This window comes from Drosophila novamexicana, unplaced genomic scaffold (genome assembly GCF_003285875.2).
Source record: "Drosophila novamexicana strain 15010-1031.04,08,12 unplaced genomic scaffold, DnovRS2.1 tig00000108-arrow-pilon, whole genome shotgun sequence".
Classification (NCBI taxonomy): domain Eukaryota; kingdom Metazoa; phylum Arthropoda; class Insecta; order Diptera; family Drosophilidae; genus Drosophila; species Drosophila novamexicana.
The window spans coordinates 5,505,589-5,521,835 of NW_020824772.1; the positions used below are offsets into that span (position 1 = coordinate 5,505,589).

The window sequence follows — 16,247 nt, forward strand, 5'->3', positions numbered from 1 at the left end:
CATTACTAGATTATTAAAAGGTTGGCAAATAGTGTAAAACATCGGGCTCTATACCATGCCGTACCCATTGTTGCAATTGCTGTACATTTTCGTTAAATGAGCAATGACTTTTTCTGACTATGCTCAGAAGTTAAAAGGGTATTTAATCATCGGCACTTGAAAGTGAACTCTTCAATACTTTTTTGCTCGGAATTGCACAGCTTTTTAAAAGTCTGACCGTCTGTCTATCTCTCTGACTTTCATTTTGCATTTCGCATTTTATGCACATAAAACTGGCGGAAAATTTGATGTTGACAAAGGTGACAATTGTCGGCAGCTTCAACTACTGCCTAGGGCCACAAAATGTGGCATCTCATAGAGTTGAGCTGTTAGATAAACTCACTGTCAGACACTCCTGATTGACTGACTGACTAACTAACTGAGTAACTGTGACAGCTGCCTCGTTAGGTGCTTACCACAAATGCGACATAAACACGTGTTTATGGCCAAAAGTTAAATCAAAGACTGCAAACATATAAATTATTTGATGTTTGCTCGTAATCAGAGATTGCAGCATAAGTTTATGCATAATTAAGGCACTAAAAATGATGCACACAAAATTCTGGGCGCACATTAATTTGACTTAAACAGACAGCCCCACCCCGCACAGGCCCCCTTTTGGCTAACAAGCAGTTAAAGTATTTATTAATCAGCGCATGCATACATGCAAGAGGCGAACGTAGAGGCAAAGCATTTGCATTGGCTCTTGGCGCTGCCAACTTTTCGACAACTTATGCTCAACAAATTAATTTGCCAACCACTGCAACATGCCGCAAGCGACCGCAACAGCAGACGTGGATGCTGCCACACACTTTTCTCTCTTTTCACTCTCTTTCTGTGGTGGCCTTGTGTTTGCATATGCTGAACTTTAGTTAATGTAATCAGCTGCGACCCATGTTCAGATTTGTGGCGCGTGTGTGCACGCGTGTGTGAAAATTTTGTTAACTTCAAACTTAAGCCAACGTTACGAGTGGCGCGCGTTGAAGCGCAGTGCAACTGCACTCCTCCCGTCCAACCGTCTACCCGTCCGTCCCACTTGTCCGCTTCATCTCATATACCGCTCTGACGCTTGTCTGTTGCCTGGCTTGGTTTCGCATATAGTTTACGGCAGCTTGCGCGCAATTTGGAGCATGAAAATGCCTCATGCATTGAGGTTCACCTTTGCTATTCTTTGAAACACGGTTGCAGTCAGTTGTTGGCTTGAACATGCAGCACATGCAATTTCCAGCTGCCAGCTGCTATATGCCAGTTGCAACGGCAGTCATCAGATGTAAAGAGATTGAGGTGTGGGTGGGACCTGCTATCTCTGGCCGCTCTGTCCATCCGGTATCTCTGTGCTTGTAATGTAAAACGTAGTAAATTGAGTTCATTTGCTGCCAGCAGAACTCATCATTAGTATCGCTTTACAGCGGACTCGCGTTGCATGTGAATGAAGCAAACAGCAGCAGCCGCAATGTGAGCTCAGTCAAGCAGCATGTTAGCCACATACATACACGAACACTCACACCCCCAAACACATGCACACAAATACACAGGTTAGGATGTAATAATTACTTTGCTTGAGGTGTGTTTCAGCTCGACAGACTCGCACTAACACACACACATATATATATATATACGGAAAGTTGTGCACAACTTTTTAGAGTATACTTCGCGGCGCGTTAAGGGTGGCCCCAGTCTGGAATACCTGACTGACTGCTCGTGCTAAACGTGTATTAGTGGAAATTTAATATTGCAATTAATACAGCAACAAAGTGTGCATTGCATATTAATAAGTTCGTTTGTCGCTTCTAGTTTATAGTGCGCCAAAAAGTTGGTCAACAGGAAAACGTTGGCACTGCTCAACCCCAGCTGGATTAGTATACCAAAATATACACACACAAACATATCAAACACACACACACACACACACACACACACTAAAGGGCAAATGCTTGCGCTCGTAAATGCCAAAGTTACAACCCCATGAGTTGGCTTAGGGTTGTAGAGCGTGTCAACTTTTAATGGGTTGCCAGTCAAGCGAGTAACACAAACAGACACACACGCGTACATATTCACATGCACTTATATTCATATTCATATTCAAGCAGACCGCATTAAAGCATTAATGATTCAAACTATGCTTTAGCCGCTTTGCCTGGAAATAAGTTTGAGCTGTCCCCAAAAAGTATGCACAACTTTCTTAATGCGCTTTGCTGCGGCCGCTTAACTGCAAAGCTTAATTCGCGCTTCTGCGAGCTCTTCCTCTCGCCGCTACCCCATTTCTTTAACACAGTTTTTTATTTTTCTTTCACGCCGCCTTTCATAAGGAAATCTCCTATTTTTTATGGCGATGGCGACAAAAAACTATTTGTGCAAATAACAAAGAAAACTTGCGCACAAAAAGGAAAATCATCATCAGCGGCAGCAGCAGCAGCAGCAGCAACAACTACAACCGAAGTGAAATGCAGCCAACTTCAAAAGCGCAACAAAAGCAATTTAAATTTGGCTAGCGGCATTTGCAAGTTGGCCAAGCGAGCGCCAATTTCATTTTAGCCAAACGTTTTTAGTCATAACTTTTTAATTTGTTTGTCAGCGACAGAGTAAGAAATGTATGTTGCCTTCCTCCTTGACTGCTTCAGCGGTTCTTTTTCTTCATTTTCCACCACTCAGCACATGTCCCTCGACTGATTAGCGCAATTGTATGAAATGTGGCGCTCGACAGGCACACACACACACACGCACACATACTCTAATTGTATGACATCGCCCATAAAGTGTGCTATAATTTTCAATAGCCCAAAATCGATATGGCCCATTCGATGAATTTGTGATGCCTGACGCCTGAATGCTGTACAAATCATAACAATGCCTAACCATATGACCCCTCCCTCCACCAGCTGGCGAGACGAGCAGCTGGGTTGCCCAGCTTTTGATCAATGCAAAAATGTTCGGGTGTACATGTCCCCAGGGTTGATTTATCTATTTAATCGACAACGTTGTTGTTGTCGCTGGGGCCAGAGCAACAGGGATTGGGGGCAGTAGGCGGTGGGGGTAGCCTGTCAATATTTAAAACGTTGTCCTTGTCGCTGTTACTGAGCAGGAACTCAACCAACACACTTGGACGCTCTGCGTGCTTAACAAGAGTTTATTGAATTTTATTTTCTCATCTCAATTTGATGTGCGTGCCCCTTGTCCCCGCAACAGCGTTCACCCCTAAATTGTGAGCTACATTTCTTGACAATTTCGTCCTGTCGCTTAAACTGGGCAACAGATTGTCTGCCCTATTTTGTGGGGCGCAGGCGTCTAGTGCATTTAAATTTCAAATTATTTTATTGCTGCTCGCCAAAATAATTGAAATTTTAGTTAGAAAACTCGATTTTTTTTTTATTTTGTTGCTTGTAAATCGCTTATTATAAATTTCTCTTATAAATTTCTACGCAGGCGGAAAACTTTTGCGCCGTGTTCTCGTTGCCCAAGTTTTCCGATTACGGATTAATGTAATTTTATTTTTTATTTTATATACGCAATATATATATATATATATATATATACATAATTTTTTTTTTATTTTGTGTTATGGGAGAGCGTACTTTATGTATGCGTATTTGTTGACTTATATGCAAAGTCTGCTGCTGACCCCTCCGCGGGCTGTTTGTTTGACAGGCGTTTCAAAGTTTGATGAATTTTTAAATTTAAAAAGTTTATTTGTGCATTTCTAAGTTAGCTGTTGGCTTATTAGAAGTGCAGGCCGGACAAACGGAAAACGCCATCACCCCGAACCCCAGCAGCCACTCTCACTTCAAAGCCGGCGCTGGCTTTGACACTTTGTTCATGTTGCTTTGTAGGCACAAATTTTTTTCATTTTCTTTTTTTTATCTTTGGCTTATTTGTTCTGCAGCCGCAGCCACAAAGTACATTTTCAGTTAAAATTAAAATGTTGTGCATTAAACGCGATTTTTATTTGTTTGGCTGTGCGATCTGAGACTTTAATGCCGAGCTCAGATTCTATTGACAGCTCGAGGCTATAGCACTTTTATATTGTATTTTCTGTGTCATATATCGTTATTAAAGCCACTGGCTGTTTGCGAATTTTTGTGAAAAATATTTACTAAATGCAAACCACTAGATTTTATGCGGTTTGATTATTCTGTTCAATTCAAAATGTTTGCTTTTTGAAAATGTAATGCAATTACACAAGCTAACAAATCTTCGAAACGAATATCCTCTGATTTTCATTTAAGTTTTAAAACTATGATTTTAATTTATTAAGCAATACCACAGACTTCTGTCCTTAATGTTAATGTTTGCTTTGCATTTTAATATCCCAACCTATTTGAAACACGGAAAACCATCATCAGACCAGAATGCTCGTTATATAAATATTACGTTGAAGCAATTGTTGACTTAACGCAAAAAACATTTATAAATAAAAAAATTCATTTGATGTAGGTGTTTTTTTTTTCTGGCCGTCTATCCGTATGCATTGTAAAACATTTTCAACATTTGGCATATATGCTACATTTACATGTTGCCCCGGAAACAATAATGGCAATAACATGACTCTGTTGCGCATATGTACGAAATTATGTAATAATAAAAACAATACAGCCAAAACAAATATGTATATTCATATTTGTTATACTCCACCCCGTGCCTGTCGGGATATTTTACAGCATTTATTGGCCATAGTATTAGCTTTGTGCAAAATAAATGCAGCTCAAAAAAGGGTTAATGGTTTTAAATGGGGGCAAGCAGGTCGGATAGTGAAGGGGCCGGGCGATTCATTCGGTTGCCTGATAAACAAAATCAATTACAGATAATTTAACGCGACGCCAATGCTATTGTTTGTTTGCTTGTATACTCTGCGGGCGGCTTTTAATAATGTCATTTAGTTGCAGTTGAAACCTTAACGATTCGCGCAGTTGTGACAGCCAGGATATGTCCTGTGTGTGTACGACAAATCGATAATGAACGCGAATGGACACATTTACAGCTGAACAGACACACACGCGCACACACACACACACACACACACACACACACACACACACACAAATACACAACACCATGTTGCCTCAGGACCAAAAGCAACTAAAAACTGTTAGTCAGTTGCCAAAAGGGGAAGAGGCATGCTGGCTTGAGGCTAGCGGCAACTGGACACTGTTTTTATGTGCAACTTGCAACAATTTGCAGCGACATTTTGAACGCCAACTAATCAATATGGGCGACATGTGGTCACACACGACTGTGTATGTGTGTCTGGGGAGGCGCAACTGGGGAGCAACTGCTGGCACGTCAGCTCGTAAGTGCACGCCAAACAATTGCGGTTAATGCTCGCATGTGCGAGATATTTATGACTGATAAATTAATAAAGCGAGCGACCTCACAAAACTTGCAATGCGGCAGGCAACATTGAGGCATATGAAAAGTTCTCTATGCAACAGTGGCCAGCTGCTAATGAATGCAACCCCAATAAAGGCGCATGAGAGGCACCAAGCACAACATCAATCCATCAAGCACTATTTAAGAGAATAGCACATTCTGTATGTTAACTTTAAGCTGGGCGCCGAAAATTTGCCAATGCTGTGGCACTCACTTAAGCTCTGGTGGGTCAAATTTAACCAAACAAAAAAAAGAAGGGCTGCGCCATAAATATATTCACGACCCCACAGACTACTCGAGTACTAATCAGTATGCCAGTCACATGGTCAAGCGGTTGCACATTATTTTATTACGCACAATTGAGTCGCACGATGTCCCGCCCATCGATGGGCAACGCCACAAATACTTGTGTACGTGTGAAAAACTCCACAACAATAAAAACAACGCAGGATGGGATGAACAAACAAGTAAGAGTGCTTTAGTGGGCGTGCTTGACTAGGAGATACCCTCAATCCAGCGCCGAGCGGCCGCAACAAACATTCTAGTTTACTTCTATACACATGTGCGTACATATATACGCAAAAACTCACGTATGTACACATTAAAAAGACTCCCATACATTAAACATACGCGCCGCAAGCTGCACTGTGAAAGCAGCGACTGCTTCTTCTTTCTTTAGCCATGGAAAATTCGTTCTTCAATAACTTTGGCATTTAGTGTCCTATCTTTATAAAAATTCAGACCATAATCCCATTGCAGACATCAAATTGCATCTAAATTTTAAATCTTAAGACTATACCAACAAGGAGAATCATCAAAAAAATGAAATCTTCTGGATCTCTGTTTATCATACAAGAGTCCACATATGAAATTTGGTATAATAAGTTCTTACAATTGTGACTAGATTGTGTCAGTCGTAATGCTGATAAAGTGTGTTTGTCCCCTTTGGGATATGCTCCTACTGCTTATTACAATCAATTGCCATTACACCTTTTAAAGGGGTTCAAGGTGCAATACAAATATTGAGAAAAGCACAAATCGAATTGCATATACGAATGAGATATAACAACGATATAAATACTATACTTCTATAGTAATTAAAATGCATTTAACTATTTGTACAAATGATACGTTTGGTCAGTCTGGCGTCAGTTGGTCGTATAAGAAACAAGACATATGGCATGAATATGTCAAAAAGTTGGCTGGGAACGCAAACAGATTGTTATTTAGCTCAAATCTGCTGTAAATGTTAATAAAAAATGAATTTCTTAAGAACTAACTTGATATAGTTGAACTTAAAGCTAGTTGAATTTAACAAGTTTAAAACTGAATAAATAGTAACATCCAAAACAACACAACAACAGTAATACGAATACAACATCAAATGAAGTTGGAGAACTACTCGGTGAGAGCGAGAGCGAGATAGAGAAAGATAGAGACAGAAATAGAAAGGCGGAGAGAGAGAGAGAGAGAGAGAGGGAGAGTTATAGATGGTAAGTGTGTGTTAAGCGCAATTAGTTAAGTGATCAAGTTAGTAAAATGTTCTAATTGTTCTAAACCTACAACTACGACAAAAGTTATTCCACACGCAGAGTAGGAGATAGCGAAATAGTTGGGAAATATCTAAACTACTTGAGAGTATCGAATAAAATGAGTGTGTCGAAAAAAAAGCAGAGCTTATTTTTGTTAAGTTAATTTGGAATGCAGTGTATTTTTTTGTTGTTGTTAGCGTTTTAGGGAACACACAAACCTTTTTAGGAGAAGATAAGTGTAGTGAAGTTGGCGATGGCATAGAACAATCAGAAGATGCAGAGCTGCAGCCGCTACTGCCGCTGCTGCACCCAACGACGCCGGCAAGCACGGCCGGCGGCGGGCCCAGCAACGAGACTAGACGACCGCCGTCGCCGAACGAGAGGCCAGCATTGCCGGGAGCAGCCGCGACGGGCTGCTTAGTAGTAGTGGTGGTAGATTTGGTAGTAGTTCTAGTTACATCACATAGATTAACTGTATTATTTACATTGATGTTCGGAGTGCTTGCCGCTGAGGTGGGCGTGGCAGCTGTAGCAAACATGGTGGCAGCGGCCACAGCGGCGGCTCCACTGCAGGCCGGTATGATTGTGAGCGGTGTTGTTGGCGCGGCAAAATACTGCGCTCCAACTGGTGGCACCCCAGCCGATGCATATTTACTGGGCGTGGCCGGTGCAGCGGCCACATTGTTAACCTGCAGTTGCATATACGTCTGCAGCATGGCCTGAGCCTGAACCTGTGCCTGCTGATGATAGTGGTACTGCTGCTGTGCGGCCTGTTGATGTTGTTGCTGTTGCAGTTGGAACTGCTGCTGCTGCTGCTGTGCTTGCTGCTGCTGCTGCTGCTGCTGCTGTTGCTGCTGCTGCTGATGTTGATGCTGCGCGGCGGCGGCCGCGGCTGCCGCTTGCTGATGAATCAGCATGGCCTGTTGCTGCTGCTGCTGTTGTTGTTGCTGGACGGCGACGATGTTGCTTTGCTGCAACATGGCAGTTGTGGCGCCCGTCGGATACGCCTGGTACGCGGTCGCAGCAGCGGCTGGATGCTGCAGGTGCAAATGATGCGGATGCGTTGGCGGCGCTGCTTGCAACAGTTGCATTTGCTGTGCGTGGTGTGAATTTATGCGCTTTCAGATTATTTTCGATATTTTTGTTGGAGGCTTTTTTGAGGTTGAGGTTTAAGTTTCAGTTTGGTTTTACATTGGCTGATTTGGCAAATGTTGGCAAACAATAATCCGACAAAAACCGATAACAAAAAACAACGTTGTTCCAATTGGCAAAACAAAAATATATATATTTGTTATATATAGTAAAAACAATATGAATTTGGTAAAACTTAAAGGTTTTTGGTAAAGCAAATCAAAATAGCAACTCATTAGTACCGCAGAGTCGCCGTTGATTGAACTGACCGTGCCTCGCCTAGTGGGTAAATAATAAATTGCGAATCCGACTAAAAGGTAGGTTCGAGTGAGATTTGCAAAGCTGCTTTGCAGTGGCAGCAATAAATAGTGTCAAAATTAGCAGTAGTAAAAGTGAGAGCAGTGACTAAATGTTAGAGAGTTCGTTTAGTTAAAACTACATTAGATCAATTAGCAAGAGAGGGAGAGAGAAAGACAGCGAGATAGAGATAGTAAGAATTGAGTAGAAAAAGCAGAGCATTAGACAGACATAGCAGTAGCATAGTAAAGAATCAGAGGAATAGAGGTGTTAGCTAGTTTCAAGACCAGAACTCGGGCTAGCAGTTGTGTGTGTATATATAAGTCTCAGATTACGAGCTAACGAGCACCTTCACCCTCCACAGCCTGAGCGAAAATGAAAACGGACATAGAGTCCACAGGCCATGGAATTTTTTGTATATTCTCTTTGCAGTAAATCAACACCAAACAACTCTTCAAAGACATGAACCTTAATAAATGTGTTTTCCTTTAAAACGCACATTAAGTCAATGGTCAGAGGAAACTCCAATTTAATATGAATAAAGAAAAATTTAGCTTCGACAAGCCGAAGATATAGTACTCTTGCAGTTACAGTCGTTATATTCCTGTGAGTTAAGCTGCATTCAAATTTATCTTCACCAAAGCCAAAAGGTCAAATTGTACACAAATATACCTTTAAGAGTAGAAATAAAATACTTTGAATTATTCCTCTCTCAGTTTTGTGCAAGCCTATTTGCACGAAAAATATATTTTTATACTCTCTGCAAGTGTATTAATCTTTTACATATATCCACAGATATAAGTTGAGTTTGTGTATTTACAAGAAAAGTGGCAATAAAAATAAATACAACTAAAATGGCTTAAATGAATGTTTTTAAATTAAATTCAAGAGCCAACGAAATTTGTTACGCATGTAAAAGATAGTTTACAACTTCACAACATCGGAAGAGAAAAATCAGATGGTAAGAGGCATAATTATTGAACTGAAACATTGACTAGTTGATTAGTTGTTAGATTTTAGGCTCGTATAGCTCGTAACTGAATTGCTCATAGTAAGAGATGGGTAGTAAATATGTAAACGTTAGAATAACTAAAAATATAAGTAGGTATTATATGAATAGCTTCTTTTTGCATAGTAAACTGTACAATTGTTTTTTTTTTATGATGATTATAAAGTAGTTAATTCGATTCGATTTGATTGTATTGTTATTTAATTATAGGTATGTATGAGTATTAACAAAAAGGAAACGTTGGCTTCAATTTTCAATGGATCGATCAATGATTAAATATATCAAATTTCGTCAACTCTTTTTATATTGATATATAATTTTCTTTTTTCAATGTCAAATTTTTATTTGCGTTTCTTTTTGAAGTGCATTTTGTGCTCTTTTTTTTCGGTTGTTAGGATGTGGGCGGCGCTTACCATGATTAAATCTTGTATAGGGGAGGACTCGGCTGTTGAATCAGATGCAACGATTTCGCTTTTTACCGTTAACGGCGGTGACGGAGTTGCTGCGGCTGTTGCAACAGTTGTGACGACGGCAGCGGCGGTGGCGGCGGCGGCTGCAGCGGCGGTGGTGGTTCCGACTGTCGGCGGGGCGGCGTTGGCGCTGGCAAGCGACGCTTGAGAGCTGCTGCTGATACTGAGCGCTGCAATCGCTGCTGACGCCGTGGTTTCTGTTAACGCGGCAATGATGACAGTTTTATTGGCAACAAATGTTGATTGAAAAATTTCTATATTCTGCACTTTTGTTTGTTTTTTTTTTTTTAGTTTTATTTAAGTTGCGTTACGTTTTCGCTTTGTTGCTCTTAATTTGTTCTTATTTATTAATTGTTGTATTTGTCTTGCGTTTTATTATTATTTTTTGGGTATTTTCTTGTTATTTATTTGGTATTTTCTTGATGAGGGAATTGCACGGGTTTTGGTTTTGGGTAGTCGAGAGTTAAGTGCTTGTGTGTTTGGTGAGCTTGTTTACTGTCGAATATACAAGTATATTTATATATATATATTCGAAATATCAATATATATATATATCTATGCCAATTGAATAATTTTGATTAGTCTGCCAATTGTGCTCAAAAGTTTTACGCAAATTGTTGCAAAGTGCTGAGATTGCAATTACGTCTACTTGAGTTTGAAACACGTTTAAATTGCGCTAACACGTATTTTTCATTTAGTATATACTGAGTTGTATTTGAGCGTAGTTTTAAGTTTTTTACTAGCCTGCAGATTGTCTAGCTTTTATAGTGCTATATGTGTATACCTATATCACTACTGAGATTGAATAATAATTAGACATGTATAATATGTTTTGTATTGTGTATATCAATGTATATATCTAGATTTAGATGTATAAGTATAGGTATATGTAAAGTGTATAGCGTAAAAGTTTTGAAAACCGTTTGAAGATTGTTTAAAGTTTGAATGATTGATTGATTAAGCCTTAAGTTAAGTTAAGTTAAGGGGGAAATTGCCTTAAGATTGTCGTGGAGTTTTGAAAGTATTTTTGTAGTTTGAGGTTTGATTCGAGTTGAGAGCAAAAGTTGCGAAAAAGGTTCTTTATAAATATAAATATATTGAATAGCTGTGTGTATACACTATATATATGGTATAATGCTCTGATTATTGCCTGACTTTTGAATGCTTTGATTGCTGCTACTCAATTTCGGCCCTAAATATATACGCTAATTTTTACTGATTGTCAAAACGCGTACTCTTGTCGATCGAGGCATCAAGACCCGGCGATTTCTTTGTCTAACCCTAAGAAAAATTACCTTCAAATATGTTCGGTAAAAACTTAACCAACTGCAACTGCAATTAGTCAAGAGCTAATGAAAAAATCGTTTCTTTTGATTGACACCGTTTTTTTATTTTTAAATCTAGTATTTAAGTGATTCTTGCTACAATTGACTGCTTCATGAATTCAGTTACAACCAATTTATTATGATAGACATATTACAGACACGCACAAACAGATGTGAATTTGCATTTGATTTTTTGTTTTTTTTTGTTTGTTTTTTTTTTTTACTTGTGTATTTGTATTTAGTGTGTATGAACGGTAGTTTTTTCTCTATTTTTGTTTTGATTAATCTGCACTTTTAATTTTAGCTATAATTAAAAAATGCTAATTACTTCTGTGCATTTCCTCTTATGATATGTTGGTATTTATCTGATCTGATTGCTGCTGCAACGCCTTTTGTAAATATTTATACTTATTTTCAATTCAACAACCTTTTCATTCTTCAAAAACCCTACACTTTACTCACCAGAAAACAAATTGGAAAGAAAAAGGACGCTAAATATTAGGTTCCGATTCGGTTGGGACTGGAAATGGGGGCACAATAAATGCTATACGTAACCCTTCACTAAAATGCTATCACCTTTTTAATCCCTTCGCTTTTATTGGCTAAGCCTCTCCTTTTCACTTAGCGACCAATCTATTGCCTACCTGTGTCTTAATTGATTTTGCCTTTTATTTGTTTTTTCTTTGCCAGGCAACTTGCAAATTACGCTCAAAATTAACAACAAAATATATAATTCACTCTAAGAATTCTTAACAACTTTTTTACTTCATATATATAATTTAATTTAAAAAATTTGACTTCTTTGTAAATAGCTTTTCAATATCTTTCCAAGTTGGCGCTAAAATGTACACAAATCTTTCTTTTTTACTTTTTTTTTTTAATACTGTTCTTTAAATTCGCATTTGATTTGATTTCTCATCTGTTTTCAGTTGCGAAAATCAAAATCTAGTTAAATTTGATTTCCTCTGTTTTTTTATTAAGGGGCATTCGCGCCACACAAAAACTTAAAATTAACAACAATTTGCCACTTTGTTCGGTTTTGATGCCTTTTGTGCCGTAATGCCTAATGATTTTTATTATTTTTTTGAATGGGCTCTGTTTTTGTTTCTGTTTTGTTGGGGTTCTTTGGGATTTTGTTTGGAATGGTGTGGGAAAGCGTGTGATTTGGGCACAGAAAAATACCAGTTGATTCTTGTTATTTATATTAATATTTTTTGATCTTTTGCTTGCTTGTACTGTTTGTTAGAGGAAATGTACAAATAGCGAGATTAATAAGGACGTGTCGGAATTTCGATAATTTCTATATTTTGAAGGGTGAGAATAAAGGGGAATAACAAAAAAAAAACATTTGCAAAAGAAAACTATCAATTTAAATGCAAGTTTTTGTTTCTTCTTTTAAGTTTCGATCTAAAATAGACGTAAGTGCCAATGGAAAATTAAAAAATTCTCGTCACTTTTTCTTTTTCATAATTATTTCTGTAGTTGGTTTTTTTTTATGCCAATTCAAAACCAAACTTGAAACTTAACCAAAGGATGGACAAACAAAAGAGAAACTAAATGAAGCGCAAACAATTAACAACAAAATGGCACAAAATAAGTAACAAAAGTACACAATGGGCATGAATACTTAATAAAAATGTTGCTCTTATTACCAATTAAATGTCGAGTCAAAGTCGTTGAAGTAGATGAAGTGCTGTTTTTTATTATTTTTTTCTTTTTTTTTTCTTTGTTAAAGGTTGTTGATTTTTTGTTGGTGCTTTTAGATTTTTGTGTTTTGTCTTTACTATTTTTTTTTTATATTTTATTATATGTAACTTTGCCGCTTTAAATGTTGCTAATGCGTTTTGTAGTTGTTGTTGTTGTCGTTGTTGTGTGGTTACTTGTAATTATGGCTCTGAAACAAAACAAAAAATTTGCCTTTGAATATTTTGTGCTCTTCTTGGCTCAAGTGCGTTTAAAGTTTTGTTTTTGTGAAGAGATTTTGTATGCTTTTGCTTCTTTTTTTTTCATTGTGTGATTTTTGCTGATTTTTTGTGCGGTTCGCACAAGAACACGTTTTCAGACCAACAAAAAAAAGCAAATGAATGACTCTTGGCCAACTCTGAAGCTCTGAAGCAGCCTGGTTCTAACAATTGTGCGAGCGCGTTGCTCTCTTCGTGATTAGCACGCACGAAATTTCTTTACCTTTACCGGTTTTCTTTACTTTTCATACATTCTTTTTTTTTTTTTGCCTGACTCACACTTTTGGCTTTGGGATCGTGCAAAAGGCAGCGTTGCCAAGTTAGAAAAGAGCTCAAAACAGATTCAGATATGAAGAGCTAGAGATATACATATATGAGCGTAGGCTCTGCACTCTCGCGATTGGAGACGTGTAATTACAACAATAAAAATAAACTACGGGAATTATTTCGATGCGTACTAAGTACGGGATGGCGGCCAAGTTGGAGAGCGAGAGTGAGAAAGAGAGAAGCGGCGGCCGGGCGAGTGAAGTGAAGTGAAGTGAAGTAAAGTGAGTGTGCGGCCTATTGGAACGTTAGCCATAAGGTTTTATGGCTAGCAGACACAGACGACGACGAGGCGACGGAGACGTCGTTGAATGGCCGCTACATGTCTGTTTTTTTTTTATATTTATTTCTTTTTTTTTTGTGTTTTGCCTGTTTTATTTGGGTTTTCGATTTGTTTTTGCTTTTTGGCCCGCAAACACAAAAACGTGTTTCGTTGTTTCTGCTCTGACTTGCAGTTACCTTACCCCTCTGCCGGCTCCTGCATTGTTTTGTTTTTTTTTTTCTTTCTTGCCGGCTTTGAAATTTCTTTGGTTTTCTGAGCCTATATATGTATGCCTGAACGGACCGACCGGAGCTATGCTGGTCGCTCTTGACTGAGCAACCGAATCTGAGAGCTGGGCTGGGGCTGTAGCTCAGTTTAGAACGTGTTGTTGCTTCTGGCTTCTACAGTTAATAAGAATCAAAATCGAGTCGGCGAGCAACGAACTTTTAGCCAGCAATTCTTTTTATTGTTATTTTGTGTACATACGAGCATTGTGTACATAAATATATTTAGAAAAAAATATTTTGCGCTTTTTGCGAGCACAAAATAAATTTTTTTAAATTTTATTTTATTAAAAATATCATTTTTTTTTTTTTTTTTTTGGTTTGCCTAATGAATTTTTGCTTACATCTTGTGGTTGTTGCTGTTGTTGTTGTTGAGTATTAGAAGATACAAAATAGCGATACACTGATAGCTTTTAAGTTAAGTTCGAGTTGGGAGTTCAAGTTTTTAAATATTTGTAGATCTTTGTTTTTTCTGTTTTTTTTCTTGTTAGCACTCACGCAAAGTGAAAAGTCGAGAAAAGCCGTATGAAAAAGTTTGCGGATTTTATTGTTATTTAGATTTTTTATTTTTTTTAAGTTGTTTGAAGATTTATTTATTTATTCCGAACTTGGCGATTTGGCGATTTTTTTTGACTATTTGATATGCTGCGTGTGTTTTTTAATGTACGCGTGCTATTTGCGAGACGTTGTTGCTGGTATTGCGGCTGTTTTCGATTTGAACTCAACTTTGATTTGGATATTGAAATTTTCGTGAGTGAGCGAACGCGCGTGTGGTTGTGTGTGTGTTGCTGCTGCTTCTGCTTCTGTTATTGTTGTTGCTGCTGTTATGGGGGTTTGCGTTGGTGGTAGTGTTGGTGTTGGTAGTGGTGGTTGGTTTGTGATGTGTGTGCTGGCTGCGACGGCGACGGCGACAGCGGCGACGGCGACGACGACAGCGGCGGCGGCTCGGCGGCGATGCGGCTACTACTGACTACGGCTACTCTGTTGATGATGATAGCCAAGAGCTCTAGAACTCAACTCAAACTCAGCTCTGAGAAGCGACTGAACGGCGTGCGTGTTATTCTATAGCCAGGTGTGTTTGTTGTTGCTGTTGTTATTATTGTGCCAGTTCTTGTTGTTGTTGTTGCTTTTATACTACATATGACTTCTATAGAGCGAACGAGCGAGCGAGCGTACGAACGGCGGACAGAATTGGAACGGGTTAAAGCAAAGACTGTACGAAGACTGAAGTAAGAACGACTGGCATTCTAAGGTAATATACCTTTTTTGTTTCGGAGTGCGACAGCGCTGCCGTCGTCAGATTGAATCTGTTGCGCCAACGCCGACGCCAACTGCGGCAGCAGCAGCGTTAGCGACAGCGACGCGTGTTAACCAAAATAAAGCAACAGTAGAGGCCAGAACCGGACGAGTTCGACACCAAGAGATGCTAGCTCGTGTGAGAGACGACGACGACGACGACGATGACGACGATGACGACGACGACGTCGAAGACGGCAGCGTAGGTCGGCAGCATTTCTCCTGCAAGCAGCGTTAACTCCGAAAAAACTGCTTTCGGACCGCGTAGCACACCTTTTGCCATGCTCCTCTCGGCTCTCTTTCGCTCTCTCAGCTGTTGTTTGTTACCTGCCGGTTCCTTGGCTCGTTGCCTCTTCAACGTTCTTTTGCCTTTGATATTGCCATTGTTGTTGTTGTTGCTGTTGTTTCTACTGCTTTGAGACGCTTCATATTGAGGCCCGGCTTTTGTGGTGGTGCCTCAGGTGCGCAATTATTAAACGTCTTTTGTTCATTATTTTTCTTGTTGTTGGTTGTCTTCATCGTCGTCGTCGTCGTCGGTGACTAGGCGCGATTTGGTAACGTGTTCATTGTGTGCAAAGCCCCATGACTTTGGTTATATAACACTCGTATAAGTTGTGCATGAGGCGTATAAGACTTTTGAGGATCAGATGGGGCTGGCACATGCTAAGTGGCTTACCTGAGTAGCCGACGCTGTGTAGTTCACCTTCGTGCGACAGGACACTCGCTGCTGCTGCTACGATTCTTGCTGTTGTAATTGCAGTAACAACATTACTGGCACCCACCTATACCCACCCACGCACACACACGCACACATGGGCCATGTGAGACAGCAAATGCAAGCGCCATGCGTGCGCTCCCTGCCTGTGACCGCTAGTGAGTGCAAGCGAGCGCGCGCGTTACAGTGCGAGCGAGAGAATGCGTGCAAGAGAAATGGAAAATGGAAAATCATGGGG

The 16,247-nt window shown here is 39.5% G+C and overlaps 1 protein-coding gene and 1 long non-coding RNA gene across 11 annotated transcripts in view; both read right to left on the minus strand.

The window, feature by feature from the left end:
- Positions 1–16,247, minus strand: part of LOC115771628 (polypyrimidine tract-binding protein 1) — a 159,793-nt gene that overhangs the window by 75,445 nt on the left and 68,101 nt on the right. The gene's annotated exons all lie outside the window — the stretch shown is intronic.
- On the minus strand, positions 7,954–15,295 carry LOC115771629. Of its 2 annotated transcripts, XR_004018967.1 has the most exons (4): positions 14,343–15,295; positions 12,820–13,061; positions 9,786–10,337; positions 7,954–8,029 (listed from the first exon to the last, which is right to left on the minus strand). It is a non-coding gene; the product is annotated as an uncharacterized LOC115771629 (long non-coding RNA). The 2 variants fall into 2 exon arrangements; XR_004018968.1 differs by lacking the exons at positions 7,954–8,029; positions 9,786–10,337 and adding an exon at positions 12,131–12,402 and having other exon boundaries at positions 14,343–15,291.